The sequence below is a fragment of the Hordeum vulgare genome, chromosome 1H (assembly GCF_904849725.1).
Source record: "Hordeum vulgare subsp. vulgare chromosome 1H, MorexV3_pseudomolecules_assembly, whole genome shotgun sequence".
Lineage (NCBI taxonomy): Eukaryota > Viridiplantae > Streptophyta > Magnoliopsida > Poales > Poaceae > Hordeum > Hordeum vulgare.
Window position 1 is genome coordinate 428768406 of NC_058518.1, and position 13320 is coordinate 428781725.

The window sequence follows — 13320 nt, forward strand, 5'->3', positions numbered from 1 at the left end:
AATTTTATAACCGAAAACAATTTTTGAAAAATGCAGAACATTTTATAAAAATCAAGAACATTTTTTAAAAATGTAGAACATTTTTTGAAATAGAAGCAAAAAAAAGAAACATAAAAGAATAAGGAAAAATATATAAGAAAAACTGGTACGTTTGGCGTATCTAGAGTCGTATCATGGGCAGATAAGACTTGAGAGAATATTGATCTTACCTTTAGCTCCTTATGTATTCGACACTCCATACTTAGCACTTCCATCTTTGAAAATTGCTACGATGATTCCTTGCACTTGGGAATTATCAAGCTCTTTTCTCGGGTCCGTTGCCGGGGAGCAATAGCGTGGGGTTGGTATTCTCGTGTGTGCTTGTTTGCTTTCTTCATTAAATAGATTTTGTTTTCCCTTTTTTATTTCTTTAGTTGTGGGTGAAACAAACAATAAAATTAAATAATGAAAAATACTAAAAGAATTACTTGCCCCTTATGTCTAAGAAGTTTTTTAAAAAGAGAAGTGATTGGAAAGTTGTGCATTGGAGAAGTGAGGGTCGACCTTGAACACTTGTGTTCATGCTCATGAAAACAATGTAGAATTTTTCATTAAAGTTTCTCAAAAATAATTATCCCCTTGTATATATCCGTTGTATTATAAAAATAATGTGTCAAGATTTGGTTTTAGGACGACTAGATAGCTTGTTTGCTTTGTGCGGTGCAAAAACAGAAACTTTAACTGTAGTGCATGAATTTTCATTTTTTATTGTAACGTCAAAGGTGTCTGAAATGTTTACACGGTACTTATATACAATTTTTTTTTTATTTTTTCCTAATTTTTCAAAATTGTTTGAGTTACAGAAGTATGTGAAGTTTCCATAATGCTACGCACTGTCCTGTTTTTGAAAGATCCTATTTTCTATGCATTATTCTCTTATTTTGATGAATCTATGGGTAATACCAGGGGGTATGAACCATGGTAGAGTTGGACTACAGTAGATATAATGCTAATATGAATTTGGAATGAGTTCACAACAATACTTAAAGTAGTATTTTTTTATTATACTAACGGATCTTAGGAGGGTTTTGTTAAGTTTTATGTGAATGAATTGTTCGAAGATCGAGGAGGTATCGATAAAAGAAGAATACATAGATACAAGAGTTCAAGCTTGGGGATACCCAAGGCACCCCCAAGTAAATATTTCAAGGAGGCTCAAGCATCTAAGCTTGGGGATGCCCCGGCATCCCATCTTTATTCTTCGATAATTATCGATATACCTTGGTTTTTTGTTTTGTTCACATGATATGCGTCTTTAGTGTTTTTCTTCGTTTTTATGCACCCTTCTAGTATGAGGTAGTCCTTCATTGATTTATAGAATGCTTCATTCGCTTCACTTAAACTTTTGAGTATGACTTTGTATAATGCTCTTTGTGCTTCACTTAAATCTTTTGAGTATGGCTTTGTAGAATGCTCTTTGTGCTTCACTTAAATCTTTTGAGTATGGCCCTATAGAATGCTTCATATGATTCACTTATATAGTTTGAGCTTGGATATTGGTTGATCTATATTAATTGAATAATGCTCTATGAACTTCACTTATATCATTTAGAGTATGAATAAAATTTCCATCGGAATTGGGCTTGGAAGTGTATCAATGTCATGCCTAGCTAGAAAGGCTTTAAAGAAAAGCGCTTGTTGGGAGACAACCCAACACTTTTATTTTCTGTTTTTTGGTGTTCACATGATTAAGCATGATTAAGCTACTTTATTAATCATGTTTTATGCTTTTTATTTCAATAAAGTGCCAAGTAAAGCCTTTGGGATAGTGTAGATGATAGTTGACTTGATTCCGTGCAAAAATAGAAACTTTTGCTCTCAGTCCAGGGATTTTGTAAATCCACTGGAATGTGATTTTGATCTTAATTTTTACACATGATTGATATATAAATTTCCTGGATTGTACTAATTTTTCAGATTTTTTAGAGACAAGGAAGTATGGTTACATTACAGATCTTCACAAACTGTTCTATTTTTCAAAGATTCTGTTTTGCATGCATATTTTGCTTGTTTTATTGTTGCCATAGCTTATATTCAGTGATATAAATTATGAGAACAGTAGAATACAGTAGGTATCATGCTAGAACAATTATGAATCTTTTCTTGGCAGTACCTAAGTGAATGATCATTATTTATTATACTAACTCATCTCTCGAAGTTCCGTTAAGTTTTGTGTGATTGAAGTTTTCAAGTTTTGGATGAAAAAACGATATGAGGAGAATAAGAAGTGAAAATAACCTAATCTTGGGGATACCCAAGGCACCCCCAAGGTAATATCTAAGGAAGACTCAAGCACTTAAGATTGGGGATGCCCTGGAAGCCATCTCCTCTTTCGGCTTCAACATTATCGCTATATCTTACTTGGAGCTATATTTTATTCGTCACATAATATGTGCTTTGCTTGGATCGTCATTATATTTTGTTATTTTCTGTTAGGTGTTATTAATAATCTTGTTTTTCAATAAAAAGTTCCAAGAATTGCCTTTAGGATGCTTGCATTGCATATTTGATGTATGGTGCGTAAAAACACAGACTTTTTGCTGTAGTGTTTGAATTTTCATATTTTACTGGAACGTGTAAAGTTTCTAATTTTTTTCCAAAGTGTTGTAATATAAATTTTATATCATTTCCTAAATGTTCATAATTTTTTGAGTTACGAAAGCACACTGTTTTCATAAATTGTTACAGATTATTCTGTTTGGACAGATTGCTGTCATAGTTTTCTTATCTACTTATCCTATAGTTTCCATATCCTATATTGATAGATATAAATTGTGGAAATGATAGTAAACAGTAGATGATGTTTGCAATTATTATGTAACTTGTCTTGGCAGTACATAAAGAGTTGATTTATTATTATGTGCACTAACCTATCTCACAAGTTCTTTTTGACTTTTGTGTGGATGAAGTTTTTGAGAATAGGTGAAACCGGGATACGAGAGGATCGAACAAGATACAAAAGCTCAAGCTTGGGGATGCCAAAGGCACCCCAAGTAAATATTTGAAGAACTCTCAAGCATCTAAGCTTGGAGATGCTACGCATCCCACCTCTCTTCATCAACAATTATCGGTTAGACTATGTTGAGCCTAAATTTTTATTCGTTCACATGATGCATGCTATTCTTGGAGTGCCACTTTTATTTTGTTTTGATGTTTGAATAAAATACTCAGATATGAAAATCTTTATTAAGAGAGAGAGAGAGAGAGAGAGAGAGAGAGAGAGAGAAAGTCCTCACATAGCTACTTAATTATTTGACTACTCACTAATCTTCACTTATATGTTTTGGAGTAGTTTTGTCATTTACTTTTGTGCTTCACTTATATCCTATGAGTAAATGGTTGAATAAATTGAATATCCTAAATCTGAAATTATATATGTTTTATATGCTTATCCCGTGGGGAGTAATGACTTTACATATAAGAAGTATAGGTGGTAAAATTTATTGAAAGATAGCAAACATTGCATTGGTCACTTGAACAATTCATGAAAGAATAGTGAAGGAAGAGAGATTTCACATATAAATATACTATCTTGGAAATCTTCTATGATTGTGAATACCCATTAATTATTTTTAAACTTAAGCAAATTAGTTGAAGATTGGACAAGGAAGACAACGTAATGAGTTATGCTTGGGTATATTTTTATAGAAGTTATATTGTTATGGATCCTCCAACATGTGGTGCTTGCTTCCACCTCATACTAGCCAAAACTTTTACACCAAGTAGAAATACTACTTGTGCATCCAAACACCCTTAAACCCAAAGTTGTTCCATATGAGTCCACCATACCTACCTATATGCGGTATTTACCTGCCGTTTCAAGTAAATTTGCATGTGCAAAACTCTAAACCTTCAAATAATATTCTATTTTGTATGCCCGAATCGCTCATATAGTGACTAGGGGTTGTCAGTATCTTCCATGCTAGGTGGGTTATTCTCACGATATGTGTTGATTCACTATCATTCACGAGAAAGTGGCTAGTATTTGGGATGCCCATTTCCATGCTCAAAATTCAAATCAAAATATAATGAAACAAAACTCCCCCAGGATTGTTGTTTGTATGGACGGTACCCGTGGATTCGGCTCACCGTGGAGTGTGATTGATTGGTGGAGGGGGAGCAAAAACTTTACCATTTTGTTTGGGAACCGCCTATAATGTATCTAGCATGGAAGATACTGAGATCTCTCGGTTGTTATGTTGACAATGAAAGCATACCGCTCAAAATTATTATTCATCTCTGTTTTAAAAGCTTGAGCTCCGGCACCTCAGCAAATCAATGCTTCCCTATGTGAAGGGCCTATCTTTTACTTTCTAGTACTTACCATTATACAAGAGTCATGGTGATCTCCACCACTTCCTATATTTCGCCTTTTTCTCTTGGCAAGCATCATGTGGTGGGGAAAGATCAAAGCATATATATGGCCATTCAAATATATTTGGTCATGAGTTATTATTGTTGACAATTATCTATAGGATAAATAAGTTGGGAGGCGAAACTTTAAGCCCATATCTTTCTGTGTGTTCGACGGATGCTCTTAAAATATGCTTTGAGTGTTAGCAATCATGGAAGACTATATGATAGTCGAGTGCATGGAATTTGCTAAATCAAAGCTCTTACATAGATCCTTCGTGAAAATAAGATGAATTGCAATTGTTCGATGACTAGGATTATGGTTTGTTAGTTTTCAAGAAACTTTTTGGTCTATACTTTAACATGTGAATAGCTTTTTACTTGATCATGAGAAGTTTTATGAGATGAGCTACTGTTTATGGTTTATATTGATGCTATAAAAAGTGATTGGAAGTATCATTTGTCAAACTTGTGCACTTGCTAGCATTCACACTTCATAAATTATTTATTTTATCATTTACCTACTCGAGGACGAGCAAGAATTAAGCTTGGGGATGTTGATACGTCTCCAACGTATCTATAGTTTATAAAGTATTCATGCCATGTTTACAATAATTCTATATGATTTTGGTATGATTTTATTAGAACTTAACCCCGACTGACACGATTTTCAGCAGAACTACCATGGTGTCGTTTTTTGTGCAGAAATAAAAGTTCTCGGAATGGGCTGAAAATTTACGGTGATTTTTATGGACCAAAAGAGACCCCCGAAGCACGAGAGCTGGGCCAGGAAGTGGATGAGGAAGCCACAAGCCTGCTGGGCGCGGCCACCCCCTAGGTCGCGCCCCCTAGCTTGTGACTTCCTTGGAAACCTTCCGGACGTGAGACCGACGCCAAAAATTCCTACAAATACCAAAACCCCCCAGAAAGAAACCTAGATCGGGAGTTCCGCCACGCAAGCCTCTAGAGCCACAAAAAACCAATCTTGGCCCTCTCCGGCACCCTGTCGGAGGGGGTCATCTTCACCGGAGGCCATCTTCATCATCCCGACGGTATCCATAAGCGCCATGGAGGCCAAGGACCACAGGGAGAACCTCTCCCCACTCAGGGGGGAGGCCATGGAGGAGTAAGTACATGGGGAGAACCTCTTCATCTCTCTCGGTGGCGCTGGAGTGCCATCGGGGGAAACATCACCGCGGTGATCATCTTCATCGTCATCCTCATATTCTTTCAATGGTCCACTCTCCCACACCTCGCTGTAACCCCCTACTTGAACAAGGTGCTTTATGCCACATATTATGATCCAATGATGTCTTGCCATCCTATGATGTTTTGAGTATATTACTTTTATCCTTTGGGTTGATTGATGATCTAGATTGGTGTGAGTTGTATATTTATTTTGGTGCTCTCCTATGGTGCCTTTCGTGTCGCGCACACGTGAAGGATTCCCGCTGTAGGGTGTTGCAATATGTTCATGATTCACTTATAGTGGGTTGCTTGACTGACAAAAGCATAAACCCGAGTAAGGGGGTTGTTGTGTATGGGATAAAGGGGACTTGATGCTTTAATGCTATGGTTGGGGTTTACCTTAATGATCTTTAGTAGTTGCGTATGCTTGCTAGAGTTCCAATCATAAGTCCATATGATCCAAGTAGAGAAAGTATGTTAGCTTATGCCTCTCCCTCATATAAAATTGCAATAATGATTACCGATCTTGTTAACAATTGCCTAGGACAATTCCGCACACCGACCCATCATTATTCCACACTCGCTGTTTGTAATATATTGTAATATATTCTAACTTTATGATAACAACACCTATTTTTATATTCTAGTTCTCCGTTATCATGCAAAGCTATTCTCCATACCCACAACGTAGTTTTATTTCTCGTTTCTAGTTGGAAGCAAACGTTCGGCGTACGTAGAGTCGTATCATTGGCAGATAAGACTTGAGAGAATATTGACCTTACCTTTAGCTCCTTGTGGGTTCGACACTCCATAATTATCACTTCCACCTTTGGAAATTGCTATCATGATTCCTTGCACTTGGGGATTATCACAAATCGTCAAGGAGACTGAAGTGCTTCTTGGTCTTGACGACGATGTAGTCGACATAGACGTGTATGTTCCTACCGATTTGCGGCACGAGGCATTGCTGCATGCAGCGCTGGAAGGTGGCGCCTGCATTCTTGATGACGAGTTGATGGATATACTTCTCGCCCCTCGTTGGTTACCCCAAGTGGAAGGTGGAGATGTAGTCAGCAGCAGATTTCTCTTACATGGGGACTGTAAGGTTTATCGAACTAGGAGGACTCCGAGGATCAACAAGTAGGTGTCCGCTGCTCTGACGCTAGCAGAAGACGTGGACCTGCACACACAACAAGTAACTTTGCTCCCAATGAGTTCAGAGAGGTTATCAATCTCTCCGGCCTTGTAGTTTGCAAAGTATCAAAACACAAGCGGGAATAGTGATAGTGATTGCAACGGAAAAGTAAATGAAAGCAGTAAATGGTGGAGGTATAAACAATGGTGGTAATATGGACCTGAGTCACATGATGTTCACTAGTGATGTCTCTCTTCCAAAATATGATAAACAACTATCCTGGTTAAACAAATTACAGCTGGGCAATTGACAAAATTATAAACGCACCACAATGCTAATCATGCTACAAGAAAGTTAGAGGCTCAAAAGTAATGGGCGGTACGCCAACACAAGTAGACCGTTTATTCATCAACATCTACTTACTAATCATCCACCTTGAGATATCTATCCAGAACATCTCGCTGGTATTAAGTTGCGAGCCCCACCCAAAGTGTAAACTCAAAGCAACGGACAACTGCATTAACGAACTTTGCGTAAGGTAAACAATCCTTGCAACCGCGGTCACAAGCACCGTTGTTTTCTCCGTGGTGGCAGCAACACATCCCCTAGTCTCATGTTTATGCATAACGCTCCATCTTGGAGTTACAATCTACTACTCGGTCAAAGCAATAAAAAGAAACGGAGAACATGCATGAATTACCTAAGAACATAATATAAAAGGTGAACCAAATATATAACTCATCACAATCTAAACATAATATCATAATCCATCGAATCCCAGCAAACCAAGCATAGCAATAGTAGGAAAATTACATAGATGCCTTGATCATGTAGGGCAGCTCACAAGGGCTAATCATTGAAGCACAAAATTGGAGAAAAGATATCACATAGCTACTGGTCATGGACTCATGGTCCAAGGAGACTACTCACGACACGTCCGGGAAGTGTCCATGGTGGTGGAGAAGCTCCCAGAGGTCAATCCTCCCTCCAGCAGGGTGCCGAGAAGAGGTATTCTTACGCTCCCGATCTCGGAAGCGCTGCGGCAGCGGAACGATGGAGAAATTCGCGATTCTGGATCTCCTAGAAGGGTTTCCTATCAGAGAGGTAAATATAGGCTGAAGGAGTGCACCAGAGGAGGTGGGGCCCACCCAGTCGACCCGTGGGCGCGGCCAGGAGGGGGGCCGTGCAGGGAGACTGCCTGGGCAGGCCCTGGCTCCCCTCTGGCCCACCTTTGGTGCTCTCGAAGCTTCCGCCATGCTGTTTTTTATACATTTTTCTCGGGATTTTTGGGACTTTGGAAATTTGGGTAAATGTCCCTGCAAAAAAGACATCAGCAGACAGAAACTGGCACTCGGTGCACTGAGTTAGTAGGTTAGTCCAAATATGTGTAAAAAGATATAGAAGTGTAGCAAAACGTATGACAATGTCATGCAAAAGATCATGGAACAAACAGAAATTATAGATACGTTTGGAACGTATCAATTCTTCAGGCCGAACGTCATCGTCGTGTAGCAGTAAGCTCCGAAGGGGGTTATGAAGGAGGTCTTGAGCCGGTCGGCCGGGTCCAGTTTGATCTGGTGGTAGCCGGAATAAGCATCCAGAAAGGACAACAAATTGTGGCCAGCCGTGGAGTCGATCACTTGATCTATCCTTGACATAGCGAAAGGGTCCTTCAGGCACACCTTATTCAGGCTTGTGTAGTCGATGCACATGTGCCATGTTTTGTTTTTCTTCAGCAGCAGTACTGGGTTTGCCGGCGAGTCTGGGTGGAAAACTTCCATGATGAAGCCCGCTGCGAGCAACCGGGCGAACTCTTCTCCGATTGTGGGTCGCTTCCCCTCGGCGAAGCGACGCAAAGGTTGTTTGACCGGCTTTGCATCCGTCCGTACATGAAGCTTGTGCTCGGTGTACTTCCTCGGGACTCCTGGCATGTCCTCGGGGGACCATGCAAAGATATCTCAATTCTCACAGAGGAAGTCGACGAGCTCGCCTTCCTATTTGGGGCTGAGGTTGGCGCCGATGGCGAAGCACTGCTTGGGGTTGGCCGGGTCGAGTGACACTTTCTTGGTTTCCTTGGACGACTCGAACGTGGCCTCGCTGGCCGTCTAGGATGGGGGAGTCGGCACGGCCGGCTGCTCGGTGGCCTGATCCACGAGCCGGTCGAGCTGCCTCCTCTCCTCCGCAATCACCAGCGCCTCGGCCAGCCAGCTGCTGTCGCGAGTGCACTCGACCGACTTCTTGTAGTCGCTGGCAATAGTGATAATGCCCTTGGGTCCAGACATCTTCATCTTGAGGTAGGCATAATGGGGGATCGCCATGAACTTGGAGAGCGTCGGCGTGCCCAACAGTGCATGGTAAGGGCTCTCGAGGTTCACCACCTCGAACCAGATTGGCTCGTGGTGGAAGTGTGCCTTGTCGCCAAAGAGGACGTCCAGTTGGACCTTGTCGATGGGTGAGAAAGACTGTCCCAACACGATGCCGTGGAAAATAGTCCTGGTCGGCTGCAGGTCCTTCTCCTTAAGGCCGAGCTTGAGGAGGGTGTCGCGATAGAGGATGTTGATGCTGCTACCGCCATCGACCAGCACCCGCGAGAACCGATAGGTGAGTCTGTTGGAGGCGATGATGGGGTCGAGGACGAGCGCGTATGTGCCGGGGTTCGGCATCACTGCGGGATGGTCAACCCGACTCCATGTAATTGGCTTTTCCGACTAATGCATGTTAACCACCTTTGGCTTGACATTGAAAACTTTTAACCACAAGCCAAAATGTGACTGGATCCGTAGAAAGGCCTCGTAGATGATAATGAAGTCTGAGATGTGCACGAAAGAATTCGGGGGGGGGGGGGGGTCATGAAAATCTAACCCATAGGAAAGCATCAAACCCCCTACAAAAGGGTGGAGTGGAAAGCCGAGTCCCCAGATGAAGTGGGGGATGAACACCACCCTCTCACCTGGTTTTGGCATGGGGCTGATCTGGCCCTTCTTCGGAGCGCGATGAGCTATGTGAACCGACAGATAGCCAACGCGCTTCAGCTCCTGGATGTCGTCGTCGGTGACGCAAGAGGCCTCCCACTTACCCCTGGAACCCTAGCCGACCATGGAAGATTGCGGTGTGCAAGTTCAAGTGGAGCATCATGAAGAGATAATGCTTGAATCTTGCTGTTCATTGTGGTGGCAATGGACTTGTGAAGATGTGCTGAAGAGTGGCTCACCCATAGTGGAGTATCAAGAAAGGTGTCCATCTTGAGGAAGTCAAGATCGTCATCATCCATATCAAGAGGATTTTGTGCAAGGTATAGGTTTTCCCTTGATAGGTTTTCTATGTTACCGGTCTCACGATGATAGTTGAGAGACTAGTTTATAGGATAGATTGTCGTACTATCAAGGGGGGGGGGCTCTCAACTGAGTAGCTTGATCTTATCATTCGTTGAGAGCTCAAACCATTTCATCCTTGTATCATCTTTCTTGGTTCTTGTTTGGTGGTTCTCTTTATGAGTTGTAGAGCTTATGGTCATCTTCATGACAAGCTCGAGTTCATTGAATATGGAGTCCATATGCATCTTCTATGATGTATTCGATGTTGGAGTTTTTGCCGGTTCTTCATTCATAGAGGTTTCACATCTCTATATCATTGGCGTTTCCATACTGCCTCTTCTTAAGATTTCCATATTGTTGGATAGCCCTTGTCATCCTGAATCCAACAAGCTTGAGTTTACTCAATTCAGAGCTCGTATGCGAAAGTTATGGCAGTTTTAGTGCTAGGGTTGTTTTTCTCTTAACTGGTGGTAGTACCGCTTGGGAAGTACTTGTTGGAAAAATGCCCTAGAGGCAATAATAAAATAGATATTATTATATTTCTTGTTTCAAGATAATCGTTTATTATCCATGCTATAATTGCATTGAATGGAAACATAAATGCATGTGTGGATATATAGACAAAACAATGTCCCTAGTGAGTCTCTAGTTGACTAGCCTGTTGGTAAAGGATGATTAAGGTTTCCTAGCCATAAACAAGTGTTGTCACTTGATGACGGGATCACATCATTAGGAGAATGATGTGATGGACAAGACCCAAACTATAAACGTAGCACGTGATCGTGTCATTTTGTTGCTATTCTTTTCTGCATGTCAAGTATTCATTCCTATGACCATGAGATCATGTAACTCACTGACACCGGAGGAATGCCTTGTGTGTATCAAACGTCGCAACGTGACTGGGTGACTATAAAGGTACTCTACAGGCATCTCCGAAGGTGTTCGTTGAGTTAGCATGGATCAAGACTAGGATTTGTCACTCCGTGTGACGGAGAGGTATCTCGGGGCCCACATGGTAATACAACATCACAAACAAGCCTTGCAAGCAATGTGACTAAAGAATTAGTCACGGGATCTTGTATTACGGAACGAGTAAAGAGACCTTCCGGTAATGAGATTGAAATAGGTACGGAGATACCGACGATCGAATCTCGGGCAAGTAACATACCGAAGGACAAAGGGAATGATATACGGGATTATGTGAATCCTTGGCATAGAGGTTCAACCGATAAGTTCTTCGTAGAATATGTAGAATCCAATATGGACGTCCAGGTCCCGCTATTGGATATTGTCCAGAGAGTGTCTCGGTCATGTCTACATAGTTCTCGAACCCGCAGGGTCTGCACACTTAAGGTTCGGTGATGTTTTCGGTATAGTTGAATTATTGATGTTGGTGACCGAATGTTCTTCGGAGTCCCTGATGAGATCCCGAATGTCACGAGTGTCTCCGGAATGGTCCGGAAACAAATATTGATATATAGGATTGTTGCATTTGGCTTCCAGAAAGATTTCGTGCATTACCGATAAAGTACCGGGAGTGACGAATGGGTTCCGGGGTTTTACCGGGAGGGGCCACCCACACAGGAGAGAACCTAATAGGCCCATGGGTGGGACACCAGCCCTTAGTGGGCTGGTGAGGCCAACCCAATAGGGCTATTTCGGCTAGAGCACAAATAATGGAAAGAAAAGAAAAAAGAGAGAGGAGGTGGGCAAGAAGGAAAGGACTCCTCCACCAAACCGAGTTGGAGGAGGAGACCTTCCTCCTTGGATAGGCCGACCCCTCCTACTTGGAGTAGGAGGGAAGGCAGCCACCCCTTGGTTCCTCCTATATATAGTGGAGGTTTGAGAGGTTTTTTCACCTCAAGCCTTTGTGCAAACCTCTCTCCCTCCACTACTTCATGACACATCGTAGCTAGATCGGTACGACACGACGAAGCCCTGTGGGAGTAGCTCCACCATCATCACTGCCACACAGTCGTGTTGCCGGAGAATTCAGCTACCTCTTCGTCTCTCTTGCTGTATAAAGAAGGCGGAGATCGTCATCGAGCTGTACGTGTGTTGAACGAGGAGGTGCCGTCCTTTCGGTGCTAGATCGGGACGGATCGTGGGACCGCAGCGATTTGGATCGCAAAGACGTTCCACTACATCAACCGCGTTTCTTAACGCTTCCCGCTTAGGGGTCTACAAGGCTATGTAGATCTGATCTCTCTCTCGTAGATAATCATCACCATGATAGGTCTTCGTGTGCGTAGGAAATTTTTTGTTTCCCATGCAACGTTCCCCGAAAGTACTTCCACTGTGTACTACCGCTGCTACTTTCGCTTATGTTTTTCATCTGTTGCATTCTGTTTCAAGTGGATTTTTGAGCGACAGTTCTTAGCGGTAGTACTGCCCGCACGGTACTACCGCTCCCGAGTACCGCGGGTACTACTACTTATTTTTGGGTTCTGGAGTCTTACTGCTTCCCGGCGGAAATACCACTCCGGCGACACTACCGCCTCGAGGTTTCTGTCATTTTGCTCTTTTTTCCCTGAATCTACCACACTAGCGCTAGTAGCGCTCAGCCCAGCGGTGGTACCGCTTGTGCATGACCAGTGCACATAACGGTTGGATTTGGGGAGCACTATAAAAGGAGGTCTTCTTCCCCATTGCTCCCCAACTCTTTAGCTCATATTCCCCCCCCCCCCAATGTTGACCTTCTTTGACCTTGGTAACTCTCAACCCCTCCAAGGATCCTTGCTAGTTCCCGAGGGAAAGTAGAGAGAGGAGATCTAGATCCACATTTCCACCAATCACTTTCTCCTCTTTGTGAGGGGAACCCCTTGGATATATATCGTGGAGTTATTCGTGTTCTTACTCATTCTTCCTCTCATTTTCTTCCATAGCATTAGTTGTTGTGGATCCATTTGGGATAGAAGGACTTCGGCACTCCGTGTGCCCTTGCCATTGCATTTGGTGCATAGGTTTGAGTTCTTCACGGTGATACGTGGAAGTGAAGTTTGAGAAGCTTATTACTCTTGGGTGCTTGGTATCCTAGAGCTTGTTCTTCTTGGGTGCTTTGGCATCCTAGAAGCTTGGTGGTGCCTTGGATCACAATAATTGTGGTGTAAAGATCCGGGCAAGCGTCGGGGTCTCCAATTAGGTTGTGGAGATTGCCCCGAGCATTTGAGGTCATCTCGGAGCCACAGTCCATTGTGGTGAAGCTTCCTGGTGGTGTTGGGAGCCTCCAATTAAGTTGTGGAGATTGCCCCAACCTTGTTTGTACGGGTTCGGTGACCACCCTCAAGGTTC